Raw genomic sequence first — 9407 nt, 5'->3', positions numbered from 1 at the left:
GTTTGTTCTTTGTTTTTGAAGAAGACCAGGGATATCACGAGTGATGTCTTGGCTTGCCCATGAATGGATTTAAGCGAGGCAGAGTTGCACCAATGCCATCAGACGCTCTCTTCCTGAGTCACTGAGTTCCAGTGGCAGGACAAAAGTCAAGACAAATGGAAATGATGCAGGATGCAGTAAATGACCTTGGCTTCTTTGATGCTTGGCATCAAAGTAAATTCACATGGTACATTTTTTTTTTGTTTATTGACTTAGTCAATATATATAAGACCCAGTTCCTAAAAGCACCATCTGAAACGTCCATATTTTTAATACTGTATCAACGAAATGAAATTATATATTGACATAGATTCCTTCATTTGTTCTTATAAATCAGATCCAAATCACCACAAATTGTGCTTTTATTTTCTACAAGTTGAGATCAATACTTATAAAAAACGTGCTCCCAAAATATGTCCGAAAAGATGCCAAGCTCTAGGGGCTCTACAATACCTGCTTCAGCCGCCTTTGTGGCCATTGGAACAAATTGTCATCTGCTCATTCTGTTGAGAAAAGTCTTCACATGCTTGGGGTGGACATCCCCCTAACTCAGTGATAGGTTTGAACCCTGTTGGTTACCCTTAACTTGGTTTAGCCCGTCTGCTGAGGTGGTTTACCAGGGTGCAGCCACTGTGCATACTATAGCTTCTTAGAGCTACAGGTGACAATTGGGTGAAGGTGGACACCAAAGGTGGACAAGCAGCTCTGGAAAGGACTCAATAAACCCTCACACCAGAGGTGCTCGTCATCCCTGAACATCCATACACCACTTGAGGCATATTTAGGATGCAGAGACTGTGCCATTTGGCTGGAGGAAGAGAGGCCAGATCAGGAAAGGGATGGATGAAAAGACCCAAGGAATATTTTCTCCTCTCTTCTATAGCACTCATAACTACCATCTTCTGAGCCTGAGCAGAGAATGAGGCAATTCTATCCCCTTGATTATCGGGGGTGACAAATAGTTTTAAGGCTGCATGTGCCTCCCTGTTCTAATTGGGGCATGCTTGTTGACTGACTGGCTACTATGCAACTTTAAGCAAATCACCTTGGGAGACTTGCTTAGCAAGACTGGAGGGAGGGCAGTTTCCCTTCCCAATGCTCAGCTACTACTCAGGGCACGAATTCCCAAGGAGGAGGCATCATTCATTTTATTTTTTAAATAATTGGCTTCATTAATGCATTTTTATTAGAAGATCACAGTCATTTTCCAATAACCCCCACCCTGTCTTCCGCTGCAATAATTGATTACATGTGACAGTGTATATAGCATTCTACACGTATAGTTCCCTAGTGCTTTCTCAAAAGTAGGAAAGACTGTTTCGTCCTCTCTTCTCCAGGGCCAACATTAGTCATTGCAATTGTTTGGAATCCAGCTTTTATTTACATCATTTTAGTGATGGTCAATATTGTTCTTGTCCCATATGCGGCACTTAGTTTTCTCTGAATTCCTAATATTAATCAGTCCCTCAGATGCCATGGCATTCTGTTCCATTCATATGCTACAATTTGTTTAGTTATTTCCTAGTGGCAAAGATGACATCCTTGGTCCAACATGATTTGAAGGAATAACTATCATAGTGATAGCTGCCATTTACATAGCACCTTAAAGTTTGAAAAGCACCTGGATGTGTTATATCACTTGATTCTACTGACAACCCTATAAGGGAGGTGTTATTACTTTGTAGATGAGGCAGAGAAAAATTAAGTGACTCACCCAGGGGTCATAAGCTTTTGATTTGAGGTAGGATTTGAACTCATGTCTTCTTGATCCCAAGTCTGATATTCTACCCCCTCCAACATCTCAAAATTAGCCTCTACTATTCCTATGCACTGCTCCTATGGGGCCAAGCAAATAAAGTGTATTACTTCTGCACTATAGCCCTTAAAATTCCTGAAGGCAGCTACCATTTATCCTTAAGCTTTCTCTTTTTCACAGTGAATAATTTCAGTTTCTTCCACCAGTCCCTTCAACGTCCTGATTAAAGTTGCTTAAGCTAAGATGAGGTAGCACAACCTGTCAGTGAGGGGAGATGTCAGTCAGTGCTGGGGAGGGGTCCCTGGCTGAGGGAGGAAGCAGGGTTGGTTAAGCTAAACAGCCTCGGGGCCTTTGCAAGGATTGTCTTCAATGCTTGGCACATTCTCCTTCCTCTTCTTCTACCTCTGGGAATTCCCATTTTCCTTCAAGGCTCAGCTCACATGGTATTGTTCAGTCATTTTTCAGTTATGTCTGACTCCTTGTGACTCCATTTGAGATTTTCTTGGCAAAGACACTGGAGTGGTTTGTCATTTCCTTCTCCAGCTCATTTTATAGATAAGTAAAGTCAGGCAGACAGGGTTAAGTGACTTGCCCAAGGTCACACAGCTAATAAGTGAAACAAGTTGTGAGCCTAGTCAGAGGTGTACTGGTAAATGTTTAACAATTGGCTTTCCGTGTGTGTGTGTGTGTGTGTGTGTGTGTGTGTGTGTGTGTGTGTGTGTGTAGGCTTACATTTATATAGTGTTTACTATGCATCAGATACTGTGCTAAGCACTTTACGTTTATTAGCTCATTTTTTCTTCACAACAACCTTGGGAGGTAGGTGCTATTATAATTCCCATTTTATAGATGGGGAAACTGAGTCAACTAGAGGTTAAATAACTTGCCTGGGAGAATATAGCTAGTATGCGTCTGAGGCTGGGTTTGAACTCAGGTCTTACTCATAGCCTAGAATCAGGAATGAAGAGCTGGAAGGGACCTCAAAGGACCACTCCCTCTCACTTAACAGATGAGGAAATGGAGGCACAAAGAAGTGAAGTGAATTTACCAAGGTCTCACCATTGACAATCGTCTGACGGTGCTGATCTCTGAGGTCTCTTCCAGCTCTTCATTCATGATTCTAGGCTAGACCTGAGTTCAAACCCAGCCTCAGATGCATACTAGCTATATTCTCCTGGGCAAGTCATTTAACCTCTAGCTGCCTCAGTTTCCTCATCTTTAAAATGGGAATTATAATAGCACCTACCTCCCAGGGTTGTTGCAGCTGACATCGAACTTGGACCCATTTCCACTCCAATAGGCCAACTGTCTGACAATTCTTTCTCAGTCCACTCCAAATTTATGTTTTCTAATCTCCACTGGGCCTTCAATGAACAAGACAATCCTTCTACATTCCCTCTAATTGATTCTTTATTCCTCACCACAGTGGTTGTTGTAAACCTCTTCTTGTCTCCTCCAGTTTGCAGGGGAACTCTTTCAGCTGAGGGCCTCATACTTCACTGAAAAAAACTGCCACCATTTGCTGATAGATGCCCCCTTCTCCTCTTCTTCTTGTACCACAACCCCTCAGCATCACCACTGATGACCTTTGCTTTGCTCCAGTCCCTGAAGAAGAGGTGGCCCTTCTTCTTGATAAGGTCAACTTCTCTACATACTTTTAATCCCATTCTTTCCCATCTTCCTCAACCAACCAATAATGCCCCATCATCATACTTACCCTCTCTCTAGTCTTAAATCTCTCCCTCTCTTTGTTGCCTACAAATATACCTGGATTTCCCCTATTCTTAAAAACAAAAGCAAAACAACTCACTGGATCCTATCATTCCCTCATAGGTAATTGGCCTATATTTTTTCTTCTCTTTTCAGCTAAACTCCATGACAAAGTAATTCATCCTTTCACTCTAACCCTTTGCATTCCAGCTTCTGGCCTGGTCCCTCCACTGAAGCTACTCTCTCTAAAGTGGCCAACATTCTCTTAATTACTAAATCTAACGGCCTTTCTCAGCGTTGATCATTTGTGATCCCTTTGTAGTACCCCTCACTGTTCACCACCTTCTTCTGGATTCTCTGTCCTCTCTGGTTTTGTTTTTTTTTGTGATATTCCTCTCTCTTAGATCTCCTCCTGCCCTTCTGGCTGTTCTTTCTCAGTTTTGGGATCTTTATATGTGTCATGGCCACTAGCTATGGATGTTTCTCAGGGTTCTTCTTTTATCTCTACATTCTCTCTCCTCTGGTATCTTTGAGGATAGCTCTTAAGTTGGTAGCTATCACACGGGATACCTAATAAAGTCTCATGGACTGATAGAGCCTGGCCTGGACTTGACCATGATCATGGTAGACCTTTCCTGCTCCATCTTCCACATTTCCATAAGCTATCCATGCTTTTCACTAGGGCACCTTGTGTTGTTAAAATTAGTTTTAAGACAATTATTCTCATGGTATTTGGTAAAAATACACTATTTTCTCAAGGTTTTCTATTTCCTTTACTGATTATCAAAGTGCAATGATATGAGGAGTTCTCAGCCCTTTGCTGAGTATAATTTGTACCTGAGATGAAACATAAAAGGTGTTGACTTGTAAATAAAATTATACAGCCATAATCCTGCTTTTCATTTTTTTAAAAAAATGTTTACATACATAAAAGTACTTTTCAGTGTACTATGAGATGAATGAAAAGCCTGAGAGGCAGAGTTTCTGGGTACTTAATAATCAATTGATTAATTAAGCTAACAAATAATAAAATGATGGTCAGTGGTCTCTCTTGATAATCAAAGGCAAAACCATAGAACTCCCTGAATGCTTGAATACCTTTGGAAAAAGAGGTGCCCCTGACAGTGAAAATAAACCATGATTGGTTAACAATTGGTAGAAATATTAATAAGGGTGTGGGCTGAAAGTCTTCAGCTCCTCCTGCTGAGAACGTGACTTGTTCATGAGACTCAGCCACCTTCAATAATCTGGACAAAGGAATCCATCTCTACCCAGAGCACTCTGGTTGGCTTTCTTCTTCATGAGTTGGGTCACCCATAATTCTAATGGAAGGTTCCAAGGACAAGGGCTCATTTCCTAAGGGCAAGAATTTACCTAGAGTAAATTCTGTATGTAAGGTCTTCTAGTCGGGTGGGTCTCACTCAATATCTCAGAGCATGTACTCATAGGATTTGGGCAATCTCACCTATCAGCAATGGCAAGGGCTGGTCCCTGAATGAGGAAATAGAAAGGGAAAACCTCCATCCTGATTTAATAATTGGTTATTAATCGAATAGAAAATAATAATTTCTCTCAACTGTAGTTTTAAAATTTCTCTCAGAAAAGCCCTTCTTTCTCCTCCCCCCACTCCTGGCCCTTCTCCTGCAAGTAAGAGGCCCAGAAAATCTTAATTTATCACTGTTAAGACCTCTGGGGGGCAGCTAGGTGTTGCAGTGGAGGGGCAGCTATGTGGCACAACGGATAGAGCAAAGGCCCTGAAGTCAGGAGGACCAGAGTTCAAATCCAGCCTCAGACCAAACACTTGACACTTACTAGCTGTGTGACCCTGGGCAAGTCACTTAAGCTTAATTGCCTAAAAAAAAAATTTTTTAAAAAAGAGGTGGAGCCAAGATGGTGGCATGAAAGCAGTGACTTGCTTGAGCTCTCCCCCAAACCCCTCCAAATACCAATGTAAAAATGGCTCTAAACAAATTCTAAAGCAGCAGAATCCACAAAAAGACAGAGTGAAATGAATTTCCAGCCCAAGACAGTCTGGATGGTTGATCAGAAAGGCATATTGAGTGGGAGGGGAGAGGAGCGCAGTTCAGCATAGGCCCGCAGGCCGCAGTAAACCTGGAGCAGGCCTCAGAGGAATGAATCACAGGCAGCTGTGGCAGTTTCCAGACTCCTCAATTCGCAAATGCTGAAGACAGCTTAGAAGGTCAGTGGGAAAAGTCTGTTTCTGTGGTGCTGAGAGAGGAGCTAGGTCAGAGCCAGCTCCAGAGAACAGAGCATGGGCGCTGGGGCAGTGGCTGCGGCCTGAGCTTCTGGCCCAGAGACTGAGGGGGAATCAAGTGGCTGATCAGAGGGGACTGCAGGGATCTCTTTGCTGGTGCTGAGGCAGGAATCTCTTGCTTTGCCCGTGCTTGGATCTGGGTCACAGTTCTGGGTGGCAGTCCTGGGGTGAGGAGGAGCACTGGAGTGGTAGAGCTTATAGTGGCGGTGGAGAGGAAACCCTCCTCACAATTTCAAGAGAGAAAACACTGCTTGTGGCCAGTCACTCAAAGACCAGAGCACAGGTCAGGAAAAGAGTAAACACCTTGACCCTTATCACACCACTTTGGAAGAACTGAAAATTTACGGGTCCCTAGAAGTATCTCCAAAAACATCTGTTCAAACCCCTGAAGCTTTTGACAGTATATTCTCCACATTGGAAGCAGACTCTTACCTTAACAAAGAGTTTAAAACTCAAGTAATTGGGGTCATGAGCAAACCTTGCAAAAAGAGTCAGACTATATTATCTTACTTCAGTGACAAAGAAGATCAAAACATACAACCAGAAGAAGACAACAAAGTCAAAGCTCCCACATCCAAAGCCTCCAAGAAAAATATGAATCCATTCCAGCCCTTGGAAGAGCTCAAAAGGGATTTTGAGAAACAAGTAAGAGAAGTAGAGGAAAAACTGGGAAGAGAAATGAGAGTGATGCAAGAAAATCATGAAAAACAAGTCAACAGCTTGCTAAAGGAGACCCAAAAAAATACTGAAGAAAATAACACCTTAAAAAATAGCCTAACCCAAATGGCAAAAGAGGTCCAAAAAGCCAATGAGGAGAAGAATGCCCTAAAAAGCAAAATTGGCCAAATGGAAAAGGAAGTCCAAAAGATTACTGAAGAAAATACTTCCTTAAAAATTAGAATAGAGCAATTGGAAGATAGTGACTTTATGAGAAATCAAGACAAAGTAGAATAAATCCAAATGAATGAAAAATTAGAAAACAATGTGAAATATCTCATTGGAAAAACAACTGACCTGGAAAATAGATCCAGGAGAGAGAATTTAAAAATTATTGGACTATCTGAAAGCCATGATCAAAAAAAGAGCCTAGACATCATCTTTCAAGAAATTATCAAGGAAAACTGCCCTGATATTTTAGAACCAGAGGGCAAAATAGAAATTGAAAGAATCCACCGATCTCCCCCTGAAAGAGATCCCCAAAGGAAAACTCCTAGGAATATTGTAGCCAAATTCCAGAGTTCCCAGGTCAAGGAGAAAATATTACAAGCAGCCAGAAAGAAACAATTCAAGTATGGTGGAAACACAATCAGGATAACACAAGATTTAGCAGCTTCTACATTAAGGGACTGGAGGGCATGGAATATAATATTCCGAGGGCAAAGGAGATAGGATTACAACCAAGAATCACCTACCCAGCAAAACTGAGTATAATCCTTCAGGGGAAAAAATGGTCATTCAGTGAAATAGAGGACTTTCAAGCATTCTTGATGAAAAGACCAGAGCTGAATAGAAAATTTGACTTTCAAATACAAGACTCAAGTGGAACATGAAGAGGTAAACAGGAAAGAGAAATCATAAGAGACTTATTAAGGCTGAACTGTTTACATTCCTGCATGGAAAGATGATATTTATAACTCATGAGACCTTTGTCAGTATTAGGGTAGTGGAGGGGAAAAATTATATGTATGTATGAGAGAGAGAGAGAGAGAGAGAGATAGATAGAGAGATAGAGATAGATAGATAGAGGGCACAGGGTGAGTTGAAGATGAAGGGGTGATATCTGGAGAATAAAATTAAGGGTGAGAGAGGATTATACTAGGAGAAGGAGAAAGGGAGAGGTAGAATGGGGTATATTATCTCACAAAACAGACAAGAAAAGGTTCTTACAGTGGAGGGGAAACAGGGGAAGGTGAGAGGAAATGAGGGAATCTTATTCTCATAGGATTTGGCTTAAGGAGGGAATAACATACACACACAATTGGGTATGGAAATCTGTCTTACCCTACAGGAAAATAGGGGAGGAAGGGGACAAGAGAGCAGGGGGATGATAGAGAGAAGGGCAGATTGGGAAAGGGGTAATCAGAAGGAAGTACTTCTGAGGAGGGACAGGGTCAAAAGAAAGAATAGAATAAATGGGGGGCAGGATAGGATTAAGGGAAATAGAGTTAGTTTTTCACAACATGTCTACTATGGAAGTGTTTTGCATAACTGCACATGTATGGCCTGTATTGAGTTGCTTGCCTTTTCAATGAGGGTGGGTGGGGTGGGAGGAAGGGAGAAAATTTGGAACCCAAAGTTTTAGAAACACATGTTTAAAAAAAAGTTTCCACATGCAGCTGGGAAATAAGAAATACAGGAAATGAGGTACAGAAATCTATCCTGCCCTACAGGAAAATAGAAGAGGAAGGGGATAAGAGAAGGGAGGAGAGATAGATGGGAGGGCAGACTAGGGGAAGGGGTATTCAGAATGCATGCCATCTTGGCATGGGGGGAGGGGCAAGATGGGGTGAAAATTTGGAATTCAAAATCTTGTGGAAGTAAATGCTGAAAAGTAAAAATAAATAAATAAATATATATATATATATATATATATATATATATATATATATATATATATATATATATATATATATATATATATATATATATATATATATATATAGACCTCTAGGGCCATCAGAGGATACCTGGGAGGGCTCTCTCTCTGCTCCTATTCTGGTGCCAGAGGAAGCTGGTGGGGTGAGAAGAGGAGGGAAACTAGTCTTTAGGCCCTCACTAGCAAAAATAGCTCTCTCTGCAAAAGTGATTGTGATTGAAGGAAAACACAGTTGATTGTAACGGGATGTTGAAATAGGGCCACAGGTATTCCCAGATTGCTAAAGTAAGTTGTAATATTTGTACTAAGTTTATAGATCTAGTTTACGAGGTGGGTACTCTGGAAACCATATAATTTTCTTGAGGTGCTAAGACTGCAGGTTGAGTGACAGTCACCAGGTTAGCAATGACACCCAGTTTGTGAGTACTTGCAGCTAGAGGGCTTTGCTTTTTTTTTTTTTTTCACAATTAAATAATAGGCTAGGTGGCACAGTGGATAGAGTGCTGGGCCTGGAGTCAGGAAGTCCTGAGTGCAAATCTGACTTTGGACTCTTACTAGTTCTGTGACCCTGGGCAAGTCACTTAACTCTGCTTGCGAGATCAGAGGGTAGGCACAGTTTTATAGCCCTTCTGGCATAGCTCCAGAATGCTCTCCAGAATGGTTGGACTAGTTCACAATTCCACCAACGGTGCATTAAATGCCTCAGTTTTTCCACTTCCCATTCATCATTTGTTATTTTCCTTCTTTGTCATGTTAACTAATTTGATAAGTGTGAGGAATAAAATAAAATTTAATTGTGATAAATGTAAAATCCTAAACTTGAGTTCAAAAGGCAGCTAGAAGGCACAGTAGAAAGAGCTCTAGGCCTGGAGTCAGGAAGACCTGAGTTCAAATCTGGCCTCAGACACATAACACTTACTACCTGTGTGACTCTGGGCAAGTCACTGAACCCCGATTGCCATCCCCACCCGGAAAAAACAGTATTGTTGACTTGGGAAATATCCAGAGGATGAATGGTCTTGAGTCCATGT

Source organism: Phascolarctos cinereus, unplaced genomic scaffold, assembly GCF_003287225.1.
Source record: "Phascolarctos cinereus isolate Bilbo 61053 unplaced genomic scaffold, phaCin_HiC Scaffold_2;HRSCAF=192, whole genome shotgun sequence".
In the NCBI taxonomy this organism is placed as follows: domain Eukaryota; kingdom Metazoa; phylum Chordata; class Mammalia; order Diprotodontia; family Phascolarctidae; genus Phascolarctos; species Phascolarctos cinereus.
Note: the sequence above shows the minus strand (reverse complement) of the source record.